This window comes from Macaca mulatta, chromosome 11, assembly GCF_049350105.2.
Source record: "Macaca mulatta isolate MMU2019108-1 chromosome 11, T2T-MMU8v2.0, whole genome shotgun sequence".
Classification (NCBI taxonomy): domain Eukaryota; kingdom Metazoa; phylum Chordata; class Mammalia; order Primates; family Cercopithecidae; genus Macaca; species Macaca mulatta.
In genome coordinates, this window is record NC_133416.1 from 478,630 (window position 1) to 496,465 (window position 17,836).

Consider the following 17,836-nt stretch of genomic DNA (forward strand, 5'->3'; position numbering starts at 1 on the left):
TCATAGCTAAGCTCGCCGCGCTCAGCTTTTCCCACCACCTGGAGGATCCACTCTCCGTGCGTCCTTCCCGACCTCAGGCTGCAGAGAAAACGTGGGGGCGGGGATCGAGGAAGCCGCGCGCAGAGGCTCCTAGCGCAGCCCCAGGAGGAATCCTGCCGCCACCAAGAAGCTGTGCGCGCGGCCGGGCTCGGCGCTGACAACAGCCGGATCTACCGGGCCTGCCGCGAGCCTCCGCGTCCAGGTGGGGTCTCCGCGCCCCAATTCCACCCCGCCCCGCCATCGGCGCTCCCCGCAAGTGCGGGGTTTCCACCGGCCCCGGCGTTCGCGCCCACTCACGGTCTCCCTTGCCCCCCCGCCCCCGGGAGATGCTCCCGGCGTTCTATTCCGCCCTGCCTTGGCCCGCCCAGCGAACGATGTGACCCCGCCCCCTTGCGGTCTCCCCTCCCCCGGTCGCTGCCCCTGCCCCCACCTGTGGCGCTCCGGGCATCTCTAAAGGCCCCAACCAGAGTCCTCCAACCCACCCGCGAGGCTAGCGCACCGGCAACGCGGCCCCACCCCCAGGGACTCCGCCCACTTGTGGTGCTACCCCCGCCTCCGCGACCTCACCCACCTCTAGCGCGGCAGCCACCTACGACGACCCCCGCGTAGGTCCTCCTGCCCACACCCGCCCCCGGCCAGCCCCTGCCCCTTTCTCTGCCCCTTTCCCTGCCCCTGCCCCTGCCCCTAGCCGCGCCCCCACCCCCGCAGCCCCTCCTGTGCGCTTGGGCCCCGCCCGTCAAGGCCCTTTGACTCTAGGGCCGGGCGGGGGCGCGGGCGGGGCAACGTTTCCGAGTCGGGCGCGCGCCGGCAGGGTCTCCATTGCCTGCTGCGCACCCGGACTAGCGGCTGCCCTCGGCCTCCTCGCCTTGGACGCGGACGACTCCCGGGCCCCCAAGGGCTCCTTGCGGAAGTTCCTGGAGCAGCTCTCCGGGGCCGGCAAGGCCATCGGCGTGCTGACCAGCGGGGGACATGCTCAAGGTGCGCGCCCCCCTCCGGGCGGCGAGGGAGGGACGGACGGAGAAGGGGAGAAGAGGGAGAAGGGGAGAACAGGGGAAGGGGATGGGGGAACCGGGCAGAAGAGGGGGAAGCGATGGAAGGACCCGGGGAAAGGTGGGGAAGCGATGGGAAGAACTGGGGAGAAGAGCGGGGAAGCGATGGGAAGAACTGGGGAGAAGCCCGTGCCCGGGAGCGACAGGGGTACCTGCGGGGCGGCGGGAGCCGGCAAGGCAGCCCCGGGGTCCTTGCCGGGTGGGGCGGAGGAGGAAGGAACATGGCGGTAGGAACCTCCATTCGGAAAATAGTGAGCTTTCCACCCTCTCCGGTTTATGTTTTAAATTGAGCCTGGTAGAGGGGGTCGCCTGGAACACCTTCCGGGGTCGTTCTGCCTCTGAGCTGTAGGATGGGGCCGGGCTTCCCCTCCGAATCCTGGGTACAGCGCGATCACTTCTTAAGTTGCCCCCGCCCCCCAACTCCGCCCCACGCCATCCCCCAGCATGTCGAGGAAGAAACGGCCGGATCCCGGCGGGCCTCCTGTCGCCTCGGGCCCCCCGCGGCGTGGGCGGGGTCCCGGCTGCTGCAATGCGGGAAACGGCAGGGGTGCTCTGGGTTCCCGCTTGGCGTCTCCGAGGCAGTCCGGCAGCCCCTCGCGTTTCCGCTGGAAGATTTTAAAAAAGGGTTTCCTGCGCTCGCATGTGCTGTCGCCTTCCGGCTCGTGACAAAACCGAAAACTAAAATGGGTCCCAGGCCCTCCCCGCCAGCCTCCGCGGACGGGAAGGACCAGGAAGCGGGGACTCCGGGACGTCAGCGGCGCCGCAGCGCGGGCTCTGGGCTTCCCCTGTCCTGTAATGTGGAAAGGGCTCTCCAGGAGGGGCCGAGCCTGGGCCCACGACGCAGGCGCTCCGGGAGGACATTTAACATTGAAGAGCGAGAGGTGGTGGAGACTGCACTCCCCAGGCCCCGGGTGCACGTAGGGGCACCGGTGCCCGGGTTCAGGAGGGTGAGGCCTTCTTGGCCAGGTAGCCTTGTTAAATCTATCTGAAAATCACAGATAACTAAGTATCAAGTCGTCACAGATCATTTTAGTATCCTGAATGAGATGGCTACGGAAAACATGAAAACGTCGTTACTGGTTACGTGCATGATGCATCCAAAACATTGTTACCTGCACAGTGGCAGCACTGATATTTGTGGGCTTTTGAACGTGTGGACTGGAGTGTTAAGAGCCCTTCAGAGTTATGACAGTAGTTTGATTTGAATGTTCTTTTCTTGGCGAATAAATGCTGTACATTGAATTTACCCAGGAAACTAGGAAGGTGAACCCACACGAAGGACACAGGCCTGTGGGCTGCTCCAGGCGCCCTTAGGGCGTTGCAGGGCGTGAGCCATGCGCTTCCTGCTCAGCCTCCTGAGAGCCGTGACGGCGTCTCTGTTCTGCCTCACACTGGACCCGCTAGTTTCATATTCTTGTTATGGTTCCGAGGCTACAAGCGGTTGGATTCTGTGAGACACTCTCTGTCTTCCTCCTCCGGCTGCTTTCAAATGGGTCGTCTTTTTTTAGAACTGATTTTTTAAGCAGTGATTGATGGGGTGAGTTGTAGTGCTGTCCTGAACTGCAGAGGGAGCGCATTGAGGAACCTGGGTTTTGATGCTGTGCACATCAGCTGAGTCACCAGCCCGGGGCCCTGTCAGTCCCATTATTAAGCTCATTTCTTGCTCTTGTCATCGTTACTCAGACGCCTTAAAAAAAAAAGCAAACTCCTGCTTGCCGTCACTGGCTGAGTTTGGCAAATGGGTGTTTACCCTGGAAAGAGGGGCATTTTGTCCTCTGGAACGTCTAAGGCGCCCTTTGGTGAGGTGGTCTGTTTCTGACCACTCTATCCCGTGGGCGTCCTTCCTGCTTCCACCTTCCCTTTCCGAACGCCTCCGCCTCCAGGGCTTTAACTTTCCTTCTGTGTGTGTGCCACGCAGAGGTTATGACTGTTGTGCCAGTGCCCTGTTTTTTCTCTTTCTTTCTTTCTTTCTTTCTTTCTTTCTTTCTTTCTTTCTTTCTTTCTTTCTTTCTTTCTTTTCTTTTCTTTTCTTTTCTTTTCTTTTCTTTTCTTTTTTTTGTTGAGGGCCCAAAACTTGCTGCATCTCAAAAGAAGCAATTGCATCCATTTGTTCGCGATGAGCATAAACTGCTCTTTAAGGGAGACTAATTGGTAAACCCGGCTGCTGTGGGTAGAAAGACAGAGGTGGCCGCGGAAGCAGGGCTCTGCCTCTTGGAAGCCTGCACAACCTTCCTGCTTTCTTTCTTCAATATCCGCGGCGGGGGGGGGGGGGGGGGGTGGTTAATTTTAATAAGCCCTGGAAACCAACAAAGCAGGAAAGTGCTAAGACATTGAGGTGTGAGATTTAAAATGACAACCAGCAGCCTCTCATTCTTCCTTCACTGAGGAAGGAAGGAACCAGTTGCCTCTTCGTTTTGGGGCTGCAGGGTATGTTTGGCAGAGACACTGGCCCTTTGTGCTGTGTGACTCATGAATTGAGATAGTTCTTTACTAAGTGTTTTGTGCAGTAGGTATGAAAATGGGGAAAGAGGGAGCACTGTCCGGGGTGGAGAGGCGTGGAGAGACGCTGTGATACATAGCGAGTCCTTTTTTTCTGGGCTCCTGGTTTTCAATCTTTTTCTTCTTTTTTTCCTAACAGCTTGAAAGATGATTTTTGTGTCTTAATTAAAAGATTGAAGACTGTGGGTCAGACCCAAACTAATTCCATTGGCATCAAAGAAAAGGATTCTTTACATATTTATCTATAGGCACAATTTATTTTTTTATTTTTTGCTGAATTATCTGGTTAGTCAAATCATACATTAGAGAAGTAATATTAAAAATTAAAAAATAAAAAATGTATCTGTAAACGTATCCCCCTTCCATTCCAGTCTTTGTCTCTGTGTAATTTTAGAACCTTGGGCCATGATGTACATAGAGTTTATATTCTTTTAATATCTTGCTACTTCATTGTTTTCATGTTTAATCTTTGGGTTGATGTATCACAGGTTACTTGACCGTTTCTTACAGGTGTTTGGTTTAGTTTTTTTTTTCCCTTAACGCTAATGTAAATTTGAGTGTTTGGATGGTAGTTTTAGCAGAATTTAAAGCAGAGTCTCAGTTAGGGTGATGGATCGATTTATAGTCCCTAGTTTGAGGAGAGAGGTGGCAATATGCCCTTTCTTCTAAAATTGATATGTTAAATCACAATGGACGTTTACATGATTTTGAGCACTTGGGACTCCCCTGGGGTTCACTGGTATTGCACGGTCCGGGCTGGGGATCTTCTGCTGGAGAGGCCCCCAGCGTGCCCAGCGCAGGGTCCTGAGTGTGTTGCTGCAGGACAAGCTCTGGGCTTTGCCCTGCAGCGGCCGTCGCTCTGGGAAGAGCTGGCTGCTCCAGGAATGAGGCCTATGCTCTGAAGCTCACATTCAGCAGACCAGCAAAGGTCAGCACAGATGACCTTATATGAATCATTCATTTAACAAGCATTCATGGAATACACATTCCATGCAGTTGGAACTTAGAGTGGAAGGCCATCAGTTCACTGTTGTCTCAGCAGAACTTTGTCCCTGGGTCCCTGTTGAACTTAGAGTGGAAGGCCATCTGCTCACTATTGTCTGAGCAGAGCTTGGTCCCTGGGTCCCTGTTGAACTTAGAGTGGAAGGCCATCAACTCACTGTTGTCTGAGCAGAGCTTGGTCCCTGGGTCCCTGTTGAACTTAGAGTGGAAGGCCATCAGCTCACTGTTGTCTGAGCAGAGCTTGGTCTCTGGCTCCCTTTTGTAGCCTCCGCTCCTAGGAGGTGCACGGTGAGTGTTGGGGGACCCTCCACAGGCACAATTGCTGAACAAGGACCCCTCCCCAGGGTGTCAGCCCTAGGCCCTGAGCTCTGAAGAGGAGGAAGGCATTCCTGGGGCCATCTCCCCTTCTGGATACTGAGCTCTGCACAGAGAGAAACTCTTCCACATTCACTGCAGTGAAGTTCATACTTTAGAGACTGGGGCCTGCATTCCCCAGAATTTCCATGGCCACAGGTGGTGGCCGCACCATGCGACTGGTGTCTATGTTCCCTGGAATTTCCGTGGCCATAGATGGTGGCTGTACCATGTGACTGGGGTCTGCATTCCCTGGAATTTCCGTGACTGCAGGTGGTGGCTGCACCATGCGACTGGAGTCTGTGTTCCCCAGGATTTCTGTGACCACAGGTGGTAGCTGCACCATGCGACTGGAGTCTGTGTTCCCCAGGATTTCTGTGACCACAGGTGGTAGCTGTACCATGTAACTGAGGGTCTGCGTTCCCCTGAATTTCCGTGGCCATAGGTGGTGGCTGTACCATGGGAATGAGGGTCTCTGTTCTCTGGAATTTCCATGGCCATAGGTAGTGGCTGTACCATGCGACTGGGGTCTGCGTTCTCCAGAATTTCTGTGGCTGCAGGCTGTGGCTGCACCATGCGACTGGGGTATGCATTCCTCGGAATTTCCGTGGCCATATATGGTGGCTGTACCATGTGACTGAGGGTCTGCATTCCTTGGAATTTCCATGGCCATAGATAGTGGCTGTACCATGTGTCTGAGGGTCTGCGTTCTCTGGAATTTCTGTGGCTGCAGATAGTGGCTGTACCATGTGACTGAGGGTCTGCATTCCTGGAATTTCTGTGGTCGCACATGGTGGCTGTACCATACAACTGGGGTCTACATTCCCTGGAATTTCCTTGGCCACAGGCGGTGGCTGCACCATGCATCAGGTCTTCTGTCTCAGGAGTTGGTGCCATTGTCTCTGTTATTCCCTCGCCTGACACACAGAGGCAGTTCCTGACTTTATCACTCCCAGGAAACACACAGGCATCTGTTTTGGATCCTTGTTTTATTTCCCCATCACCTTTCTCATCAAAGGGAAATTCACATCCCTCTAAAGCTGAAAATGGTGTGGGGCCCCCTGGTGGTCTTTCCAAGGCATTATCAGCAGGTAAATTAGATCATGTGGGCCAGTGTACCTGAAATGAAAACAGAAAGGTAAGTCGTGTCACTAAGCTTTGGTGGGAGATTCAGGGTCTTTGTTAGTGGCAGAATCATCCAAAGTAAGTTGTTTGTTCACTGCAGATCTAGATGGTTGGCTGTGTCAGGATTAAACTTAGCCAGTGTCGACAGAGTGTCGCTTAATCCTCACAGAAGCGTGTCAAGTACATTGAAGAATAGCTGCCAAGTTTGCTATTGTCGGGAGAGAGGCAGGTACGTCTCTCGCTTAGCCCAGTGCTGCAGGAGGCCAGGCTCACGTCAGGCTGTGCGTGTGAGTGGGTTGGATTTTTAGCACTCTGGGACGGTAAAGCACAAACATCTATTTTTAACTTGTGGGTGACCTTCTTCTGTGCTGCTTGAGTCTCTGTGGGCCTTTCTCTGTTTCCTTCCTGAGGAGTCTGTGCCAGGGTCCCAAGCGTTCTCTGGGCTGCACATCCGCGCCTGCCCAGTGAGGAGCCTCCTCCTGGTGGCTGTGGGACTGGGCTGGGCCCACACTGTCAGCATCGTCTGGGGTAAGCAAGCCCGTCCTTCCACACCTCAGTGTCCCCAGCTGTTGAACAGGGCTAATCAACTGACCGTCAGGATTAATGGGGATCAGATGCGCTCATCTCATAGCCCTGCTTGGTAAATAGCCACTTCCACTCTGTCCTCCAATGTGCTACTCTAGACTTTTTCTTTACCTCCATTTAGCCAGGCGATTCGAGGTGACAGTGACAGTGACTATCAAGAGGGATGTACAGAGGAAACCAGTGGAAGAGAGCTCGAGGAGCAGACATGGGCGCAGGGAGCACAGTGCGGGGAGCACGGCTGCAGGGAGCATAGGCATGGGGAGCACAGATAGGTGTAGGGAGCATGGGCGTGGAGAGGACGGGTGCGGGGAGCACGGGCGTGTGAAGCATGGGTGCGGGGAGCACGGGTGCTGGGAGCACAGGGCATGGAGAGCATGTGTGTACTTGCTCTGCTCTGACAGAGGCTGCCGAGCATGTACTCTGTGCTCAGATGGGTCAGAGCCTCAGTGCCTCTTTTTTAAAAAAAAAAAAAAAAAAAAAAAAAAAATCTTTTTTTAAAGATAGGACTTCTGTCTTCCTGGTGGCCCCTTTTAGTCGATACTCTTTTAAGCCTGCTTTTCCAGAGAAAAGCTAGGAAGGATGGCCTATATAGGTTCCAGTCTGGGCATATCTGGAAGAATGGGTCTTTTTTAGGTTTGAGTCTGGCGTACCTGGGGACATCTTTGAACCTCCACTCAGAGTCCCAGAACCACGTGTAGAGGCTCCCCAAATGTCTGCTGGGACTTTCCCCTCTGCTCGCGGATGATGAAGAGCAGAACCTCACCCTGCCACGACCTCTGGGGTCCTCCTTCCTGGAGGGCAGTGCCTTGGTGACCAGCGTGTGTAGGAGTCTGAGCTGGCACCTTCGGGCTATGCTGTGCAGCGGGGGCTCATGCCATGGGGCATTCTTGTGTTCTGCACCGGGACTGGTGACGTTGGGCATCCTCGTGCAGTGTGGACCACATGAGGTGCACATGAGCCAGACAGCTCCCGGAATTCGGAGCCTGGCTCTGTCTCAGGCCACCCACTTGTCTGTGGCATTTTTGAGGGATTGTGGGGACCCTATGAGTCTGTGTCCCCACCCTCACTGGCTGGACACCTGTGCCAGGCTGGAGTTTTATGTTTCACCATCCCCTGTTCCGAGTTGTGTGAATATTTATTTTCATTACCTACTCTCATGAGCTTTCCCTTTTTTAAAAAAAAAAATCGGAGACAGACTTTGAAGTCCTCTGGCCCTACCGTTCGTGGACCTAATGGTATTGCAGAAATTATGACCTCAATTATGTATAATAACTGGGGCTACTTTAAAAGTCATGTAAAGGAACAAGGTGGAGTAGCCATTTCAAGCTGTACATCATGCTGGATTCTTAAGTGAACATTATCAGGCTTTCAACACGTTTTCTCTTTTTATTTACTTTGGAGAATATAACGGATGCTCAGAAGCTGTTGGGATTTAGTAAGAGGAAGTTATCCTTAAGAAGCTATTTAAGCAAGGGGACAGTTGGAGTAAACGTAAATTATGCACACACACCTATTCCAAACCAGAGAAATAAAAGCATCAACTGTACTGGGGTTGAAACTTGGGTGCTAGTGTGTCTTTCCTGCCCACAGTGACTGTGGCAGTGCTGTGGGCAGGAAATTCTGGAAAGAAGACTCGGTGCCAGTGGTAATTTTTGTGACGATTCATTTGCTTTCAGCTCAAGTGACTATAGTCTTACTTGCAAATGGCTGGGTCTCCACCAATGGACCACAACACTGACATAGGACACATGAGAAATGACCCTTGGGTTTTTAACAATTATTATTTTTAATGGACACATTATAGTACATATCCATGGGATACAGTATGATATTTCAATACATGTTTTTCGTGTGTAATTAGCAACTCAGGGTAATTAGCATGTCCATCATCTCAAACATTTGTCATTTCTTAATGCTGGGAATATTTAAAATCCTCTCTTCTAGCTGCTTGAAAATATACAATAAATTGTAAACTATAGTCACCCTACAAGGCTACAGCACACTAACCCTTATTTTTACTATCTAGATGTAATTTTGTATCCATTAGATAACCTCTCCCTTTCTGCCTTCCCGCCGCCCTTTCCTGTCTCTAGAAGCCACTGTTCTACCTTCCGAGGGTAGAATATCGTTTTCCTCATAGAGATCTTTAACCTTCTTGGTTAGATTTCTTCTGAGGTATTTTTATTTTTATTTTATATTTTTGTAGTTAAATGGGATTGCTTTCTTGATTTCTTTTTTCACTGGCTCATTGTTGGTCTATAGAAATGCTACTGATTTTTATATGTTGATTTTGTATTCTGTAACTTTACTGAATTTGTTTATCAGTTCAAAGAGATTTTTGCTGGAGTCTTTTTTTTTTTTTTTAATATATAAGAGCACATTGTCTGAAAACAGACAATTAGAGTGCCTCCTTTCTACTTTGGGTGCCCTTGATTTCTTTCTCTTGCCTGACTGCTCTTGACTAGGACGTTCAGTGCTGTGTTGAATAGGCGTGGCACAAGTGGGCGTCCTTGTCTTGTTACAGATCTCAGAGAAAAAGCTCTTAGTGTTTCCCCATTCCCCATTATGTTAGCTGTGGGTTTGTCACATATGGCCTTTATTGTGTTGAGGTATTTTTCCTTCAGTGCCTCTTTTGTTGAGACTTTCTATCATGAAGCAGCGTTGAATTTTATCAAATGCTTTTTCTGTATCTATCGAAATGATATTATGGTTTTTGTCCTTAATTCTGTTGATGTGATGTAGCATGATTATTGATTTGTGTTTGTTCAGCAATCCTTGCATCCTGGGATAAATCCCACTTGATCATGGTGTATAATCTTTTTGATTTGCTGTTGGATTCAGTTTGTTAGTATTTTGTTGAGGATTTTTGCATCTGTGTTCATCAGGGATATTGACCTATAGTTTTCTCTTTTTATTGTGTCCTTGTCTTATTTTGGTATCAGGGTAATGCTGGTCTTGAAGAATGAACTTGGCAGGATTCCCTCCTCTTCAATACTTTTGGAATAGTTTGAGAAGAATTGAAACAAAAATGTGTAGAATTCAGCTGCGAAGTCACCTAGTTCTGGGCTTTTCTTTGTTGGGAGACTTTTTATTATTACTTAGTCATACATGTTACTCATTATTGGTCTGTTTTAGGATTTCCGTTTCTTCTTGGTTCCATCTTGGTAGGTTGTACGTGTCCGGGAATTTATCCATTTCTTCTAGGTTTTCCAATCTGTTGACATATAGTTGTTCAAAATAGTCTGTAATGATCCCTTGTATTTCTGTGGTATCAACTGTCATTCTCCTTTTCTGTTTCTAATTTTATTTCTTTCGGATTTCTTTTTGTTTGCTTAGTGTAGCTAATGGTTTGTCTATTTTATTTATCTTTTCAAAAAACCAACATTTTTTTCTTCATTTTTATATTTGTTAGTTTCAAGTTTATTTAGTTCCTCTTTGATCTTTGTTATGTCTTTTCTTCTACCACTTTTGGATTTGATTTGTTCTTGCTCTTCTAGCTCATTGCAGTTCGTTGTTAGGTTGTTTATTTTAAATCTGTTTTTTAAATGTAGGAGTTTATTGTTATAAACTTTCCTCTTAATACTGCTTTTGCTGTATACCATAAACTTTGATATGTTGTGTTTCTGTTTTCATTTATTTCAAGAAATTTTTAAATTTCCTTCTTCATTTCTTCATTGACCCATTGGCTATTCAAGGGCATATTGTTTAATTTCTATGTATTCATACAGTTTTGAAAGTTCTCCTCGTTGTTGATTTTTTTTAAAATTAAACTTTGTGTTCTAGGGTACATGTTCACAATGTGCGGGTTTATTACATATGTATTCGCGTGCCAAGTTGGTATGCTGCACGCATTAACTCATCATTTACATTAGGTATATCTCCTAATGTTATCCCTCCCCCCTCCCTCCTCCCCCCTCCCCACAACAGGCCCCAGTGTGTGATGTTTCCTTTCCTGTGTCCAAGTGATCTCACTGTTCATTTCCCACCTATGAGTGAGAACATGCGGTGTTTAGTTTTCTGTCCTTGCGATAGTTTGCTGAGAATGATGGTTTCCAGCTGCATCCATGTCCCTACAAAGGACATGAACTCATCCTTTTTTATGGCTGCATAGTATACCATGGTGTATATGTGCCACATTTTCTTAATCCAGTCTGTCATTGATGGACATTTGGGTTAGTTCCAAGTCTTTGCTGTTGTGAATAGTGCCGCAATAAACATACGTGTGCATGTGTCTTTATAGCAGCATGATTTATAATCCTTTGGGTATATACCCAGTATTGGGATGGCTGGGTCAAATGGTATTTCTAGTACTAGATCCTTGAGGAATGACCACACTGTCTTCCACAATGGTTGAACTAGTTTACCGTCCCACCAACAGTGTAAAAGTGTTCCTATTTCTCCACATCCTCTCCAGCACCTGTTGTTTCCTGACTTTTTAATGATCACCATTCTAACTGGTGTGAGATGGTATCTCATTGTGGTTTTGATTTGCATTTCTCTGATGGCGAGTGATTATTGTAGCAGGACTAGCCTCAGACAAAACATGATGGGAGGCTACATGTATCAGCTAACAGAACAAAACGTTTTACACTGCTTTCTCAAACAATGTCTGGAATTTACAGATAACACTAGTAGTTTTGGTCAGGGGTTAATATTATTATTATTATTTTAACCACCAGGGCCAGGTGGTGGTGCCAAGGTCCTCTAGCTATTTATCTTCCTTCTGTTTCTTTCTAACTTTTTGTTTTCTCCCCCTTCTCCTGTCTTATAAACTAGGGAAAAGGGGAGACGGGGAAAAGCTGGGAAAGACAACAGGAGAAGTGGTGGTCTCATTCTATATTATGAGCATTTTTTCATGTCTCTATTGGCTGCATAAATGTCTTCTTTTGAGAAGTGTCTGTTCCTTGTTGTTGATTTATAGCTTTATTCTGTTAGAGTCTGAGAATATCCTAGATGTTATTTCAATTTTAGAAAAAATGTATTGAGAATTCTTTTGTAGCCTAACATGTGGTGGATTCTAGAGAATATTCCATGTGCTGAGAAGAATGTGCATTTTGTATCTGTTGGATGAAATGTTCTGTAAATGTCTGTTAGGTCCATTTGGTCTACACTGGACTTTAAATTTGATGTTTTGTTGTTATTTTTTGTCTAGATGACCTCCAGTACTGACAGTGGGATTTTGAAGCTCCTACTATTGTTGTGTTGGTGTCTCCCTGTCTCTCTCTATACATATATATGTATATATAAATTTATTTGAGACAGAGTTTTGCTCTTGTTGCCTAGGCTGGAGGGCAGAGGTGCAATCTCAACTCATTGCAACCTCCACCTCCTGAGTTCAAGTGATTCTCCTGCCTCAGCCTCCCAAGTAGCTGGGATTACAGGCATGTGCCACCATGCTGGGCTAATTTTTTGTATTAGTAGAGACAGGGTTTCACCATATTGGCCAGGCTGGTCTTAAACTCCTGACCTCAGGTGATCCACCTGCCTCCACATCCCTCCCAAAATGCTGGGATTATGGGCGTGAGGCACCGCGCCCGACCTCTCTCTCCATTTAGATCTACTAATATTTGCTTTATATATCTGAGTGCTTTGTTGTTGGGTGCACATATACTCGTAATTGTTATATCCTTTTGCTATTTTGATCTCTTTATTATATAATTACCTTTTTTTCTCCTTTTTACAGTTTTTGACTTAAATTGTGATTGATCTGAAATAAATATGGCTACTCTTGCTTACTTTTGATTTCCATTAATGTGGAATGTGTTTTTCCATCCCTTCACATTTAGTCTATGTGTGTCTTTGCAGCTGAACTGTGTTTTTTGTAGGCAGCATATAGTCGGTTTTTCTTGTTTTAAATTCATTCAGGCCGTCTCTATCTTTTAATTGGGAATCTTGGGATTATTTTGCTATTGATATCCCAGTCCAGACATTAAGATTTTCTCACTTAAGTCGCTTGTACACAAATTAATATGAAGAGGAAGTAGAGTTTTTCTTTTGTCCTTTTGAAGAGAGTGATGGATTATTATTTTGACTTCATGCAAGTGAGGGACTCACCATGCCTGTTGGGATTTTAGAATTTCTTTCCTGTTATTAGGAACAGCAATGATCTGTAATGGGTTCCTGGAATCATCCAGTGATGGTCTGAATATCTTAAAAGTTTCCTTTCATGTCTCATTTTCTATTTCTCCCCTAGTAGCCATGCACCCGGGGCAGGACATGGCCTTACATTTCCTTGGTTTCTTGATGATTTCTTAGGTTTAGTGTTTGACACAGTTAGGATTCTGGATAAAATCAGCCCTTCTGGGAAGTGTGTAAGTCAAACAAGGACTTTCTGGTGGCGTTATACAGGTTTCCCATGCCCCGTGAGTACAGGAATAGCCCCCTGGGGAAGGAGAATGGGCACATGATGGCAGGGAGCCATTCTTGGATGGTCCCATCGTTCTGCAGGAATTGTCATGCAGGAAGAAGAAGCACATGGCGACTGAGCTGGTAGTGATTCTGCTGATACTTTTGATCGTTATGATTTGCTCCTGAAAGGTGATGTGGGATGAACTGCAATATTTAGAATGCTGACATTCCTTGAAACAAAGATATAGAAAAAGGCTTATAATTGCATGATGCCTTGTAGTTTTCAGCTGCTCTCATGTGGATCCTTTTTCGTCCTTCTGAAATGCTTTCCCAGGAGAGAGCGTTGTTCTTCGTGTATAGATGAGGAGCCTGGGTTTCAAATGGTTAGGAATTCAGTGCACGCATTGGAATCTTTAGTTTCCTGGAACATTTTCTATTCAAGTATAGACCACATGGCCTCTAAAGGCTGGCTCATTCTTAACACCGCGAATGGGGATCCAGCCTCACCTCTGGGGTGGGTGGCAGGAACTCCACAGCCATCCTGGGTGCTCTGGGGTGGGGTGGCTGAGCTGTGGCAGCCCCTCCCAGCTGAGCAGCAAGGCTGGGGAAAGCTCATTCCATTCCCCTTGGTTCTAACCAGGTAGAGGCTTACACTGCACATTTCCTTAGCTGGGAACCTTTAGAACTTTACATTTAAATCTAGTCTGTGATCCAGGGGGTAGACACATGGGTATTCACTGTACAATTCCTACATTTTTTGTATATTTAAAAAAATTTTTTATGTGTCGTGGATGACAAAAGAAATGAGACCCCTTTGAGTTAGCTTTTCTGTACAGCATCTTCTAGAATCAGGAGGCTGGACAGGGTTTAGTTTCATCAGAAATCTGAATCTTTCTGGTCAAGAGACGGCACTATTAAGTTCTTGGTTGTGTGGTTTCTGGGAAAGAAATATTCTAAATGAGTTCCAGGAATCACCTCTGTGGGATTTCTACAGGAAAAGTGACCACTCTTGAAGCTTCGCTGTCACTAACAAGAATAATGGTGACGGTTTCTAAGCTGTCTCCAGCCAATCTTTAGTTCTTTTATGCAGAGTGCTTTTATTCCAAGTGAAGTGCCCTTCTGTTTAATAGTGACCTCCAGTTATTACAGGGATTGCAGCTGCATTTGATGGACGTGAACCTGCTCATCTCTGGCTCCCCAGCTTCGCCTCTGGGGTGCGTGGCAGGCGCTCCACAGCCATCCTGAGTGCTCTGGGGTGGGAAGTCTCTAGGGGGAGTGGACAGTGCATGGCCGGGACGTTCCTGTCCGACGTTCCACACTGGTGTATAGGCGTCTCTGCCCTGTTTCCTCCGTCCGTGCGTCTGTGGCGTTTCCTCTGTTCGTGCATCTGTGGACTGTTTTCTCCGTGTGTGCCTCTGTGGCACGTTTTCTCCGTCCATGCGTCTGTGGCGTTTCTTCCATCCGTGCGTCAGTGGCGTTTCTTTCGTCCCTGCGTCTGTGGCACTTTTCCTCCCTCCGTGCGTCTGTGGCACTTTTCTTCCCTCCATGCGTCTGTGGTGTTTCCTCCGTCCGTGCGTCTGTGGTGTTTTCTCCGTCTGTGGATCTGTGGCGTTTCCTCTGTGAGTCTGTGGCCTGTTTTCTCCATCCACGCTGAAGGCCGTCACTTCTCTCTAGTCACCACTTACTGATCGCTCCCTGTGTGCTGAGCCTGTGTCAGGCGTGTGGCGTGTGTCACCTGTGTGGCAGGGGTTTGCGTGACACACAGGGACACACGCTTGGGGAGCTGCAGTGATGGGGTCATAGCCACGCAGCTCAGCCCTCGGTCTGAGGGTCTTGGTGCCCACCCAGCTCTTCCCGAAGCAGCCTCGGGGCAGATCCCAGCTCTGCTTTCTCTCCTCGAGGTACCTCATGAGGTAAACTAAGCAAATCGAAAGTAGGAAACAGTTGTGAAATGAGGCCTGGGTTCAAGTGTGTGTGTTCATTTCTCTTTACATGTTTACTTCACGTACCCCCAATGATATACTTTCCAGCTGGTATAACAATTAATTACCAGCCATTACTGGTACAAAATTCCAGGAAGGATATTTGAGGAGGGCATAGTCTCAAAAACATGCTTGATTTTCACAGTTGTGATTTGCATGATAAAGCTCTCAGGACTGTGACTTTCTTTTGTTATCTTATTTTTATTTTTAGACCCTTGGGAGGAAGTTATTTAGTGATTACTTATAATTGTGAAAATAATGTAATGATTACAGAATCTCATTAGAATAAATACTATATTTTCTGTTCCTTATGTCAATGAAATCATCTTAATCCAGGCCGATGTTGGCAGGAATTGTCACGTTTAAAATGGGTAAGATATTTATGTGATGTGACGACCTCCCGTATCGTCTCTGGAACATATCAGAACTTTCATCTCAATTCTCACTTGTTGACACCCTACCTTGTTTTGTAATTATTCTTGTTTGCATCAGAATTTTGAATCCACGTACCTGAGATGATACTTACGTATGCATGTACGCATGCATGTGTGTGCATGTGTGTATGCGTGTGTATGTGCGTGTCCACGTGTCCATGTGCACGTGTATATGCATGTATGTGTGTGCATGTGTACGTGTGTATATGAGTGTACGTGTATGTGCATATGCGTGTGTATGCATGTATGTGTATATGTGTGCATGCATGTGTGCTCATGCACACATGTGTATGTGTGTATGTGTATGCACATATGTACACGCGTGTGTACATGTATAGGTACGTGTATGCATGTGTATGCATCTGTGTGCACACAGATATACCTTTTCCTTTCATACAGGCTGTTTTGAGTATTGCTGTTAGGCAGTGACAACTTTCTGTTTCCTCAGTCAGAAAATGGGTAGCTCATCATTAATAAAGATGAGCATTCAACATCAAGAATAACTAAATACAAATGAAATTATCATATTAAATAAATAAATTCCAAAACAAAGGCAATGTTCTGTACTATGTGTTCACATTGAACTTTCTTATAAAAATCGGTGTGAATGTTTCCCACTTATTGGAAATCACATGACTAGTTTAAGCCAAAACGTGGAATATTAATTAATTCTGTTTTCAGATCACTTTTGCATATTTATGATTGATCTGTTCTGCTGTTCTGGAAGCTCTGAAAACCACTCTGTCTTACTCTAGCTGGTGCCACGGTTGTGAGAATTCAGGGAAACAAGGTGTTTGCCAGTTTAAGTATTTTAGATCTCAAACTGCCTCTTTTCTGCATCATAAACCAGTCTTAAAGACAGACATAGTGTGACTTGTAGTGGATTATGTCAGTTTTATTTTCTGTGGCTGAATCATCACTCTACATTGTGAATTAATGTTATTTTTCAGATCGTCTTTATAACACAGGGAGGTTCTCCAGTGTTGAGTGCAGGTTCAGTGAAAGTACTAACACTGTTACTACGGACTTAAACAGACTTGTTTTCTGGGGTGATAACCTTGGAGTCAGGCATTCAGTGTCCGCCCATCTCTTGGTTCCGAGTTCTCGGTCCCCTCCCGCTCTCCTCTCCCTGTACCCTTACTACTGTCTTACCTTCTTTTTGACTCCTAGGCCCTCGGAAGATGGTGTGTTGGGGGCAGGTGCCTGCTGTGAATCTTTGATAACTTTGGGAGAGAACTTTTTCTTTGGAGCAAGACCCCTCTCAATAAACTTTCAGTAGCCTGAGTATCATCTGTTGTGTGAACTATTTGTGGAAAATGTTCAGCATTTTTCCTTGGATTTTGACTGATCTTTCTCCACCTGCCAGTTTCTTCTCAGTTTGCCATGTCTGTACCCTCACCAACCCGTTCCAGCCTGGTTACGTGTAAAGTATTTGAAGCAGAGCTCTGCAGATGAGAGAGTGTGTGTCACCCCCCGAGTTCCCTTCCTGGCCTCTGAGTGTCGGTTGTGTTTTGTTCCGAGGGACGACTCTGAGGCTCCTGGCCCCTGTTTTGGAGCACCCCACAGCAAAGTGGGTGTAAAATGAAAAATGGGTTTATGCTGTATTATTATAATTCATAGAGTAGATGATAAAAATGCTTGAATCTGAACAGCAACTGAAAATGAGGACATGGTACCAGTTTGGATGTTGGACGACTTTCTTGAAAAAAGTTTTCATCAAATTTAGAAACTGTGAGTGTGCTGTTTTCTATTTCATACTTAGAATCTGTATAGTGTGTGTTGTATGAATGTGTTGTATGAGTGTGTTGTGTTGTATGTGAGTTGCATGGGTTGTATGTGTGTTGTATGTGCATATTGTGTTGAGTTGCACTTATTGTACGTTTGAGTGTTGTGTGTTGTATGAGTGTGTTGTGCGTGTATTTGTGAGTTGCATGCTTTGTATGTTGTATGAGTGTTGTGTGTTGTATGTGTGTATGTGTATGTCGTATATGAGTTGCATGTATTGTGTGTGATGTATGAGTGTTGTGTGTTGTATGAGTGTGTTGTACATGTGTTTATGGGTTGCATGTGTTGTGTGTTGTATGAGTGTTGTGTGTTGTGAGTGAATTGTACATGTATTTGTGTTGAGTTGCGTGTGTTGTGTGCATGTTGTATGTGTTATATGTTGTATGAGTGTGTTGTACGTGCATGCTGTGTTATGCGTGAGTTGCATGTGTTGTATGTGTTGTATGAGTGTATTGTATGTGTATGTTGTGTTATGAGTTGCATGTATTGTGTGTACGTTGTATGAGTGTTGTGTTGTATGAGTGTGTTGTACGTGAATGTTGTGTTGAGTTGCGTGTGTTGTGTGTGTTGTACGTGCATGTTGTGTTGAACGTGAGTTGCATGTGTTGTACGTGAGCTGTATGAGTGTGTTGTG

At 46.7% G+C, this 17,836-nt stretch overlaps 1 long non-coding RNA gene across 1 annotated transcript in view; it reads left to right on the forward strand.

Annotated features, from left to right (window-relative positions):
• Window positions 1–809: 809 nt before the first annotated feature.
• The window catches only part of LOC144332723 (uncharacterized), a 43,850-nt gene continuing 26,823 nt past the window's right edge, over window positions 810–17,836 (forward strand). The window contains exon 1 of the long non-coding RNA XR_013400752.1: window positions 810–1,017. This is a non-coding gene — a long non-coding RNA (uncharacterized LOC144332723). The remainder of the gene's footprint in view (window positions 1,018–17,836) is intronic.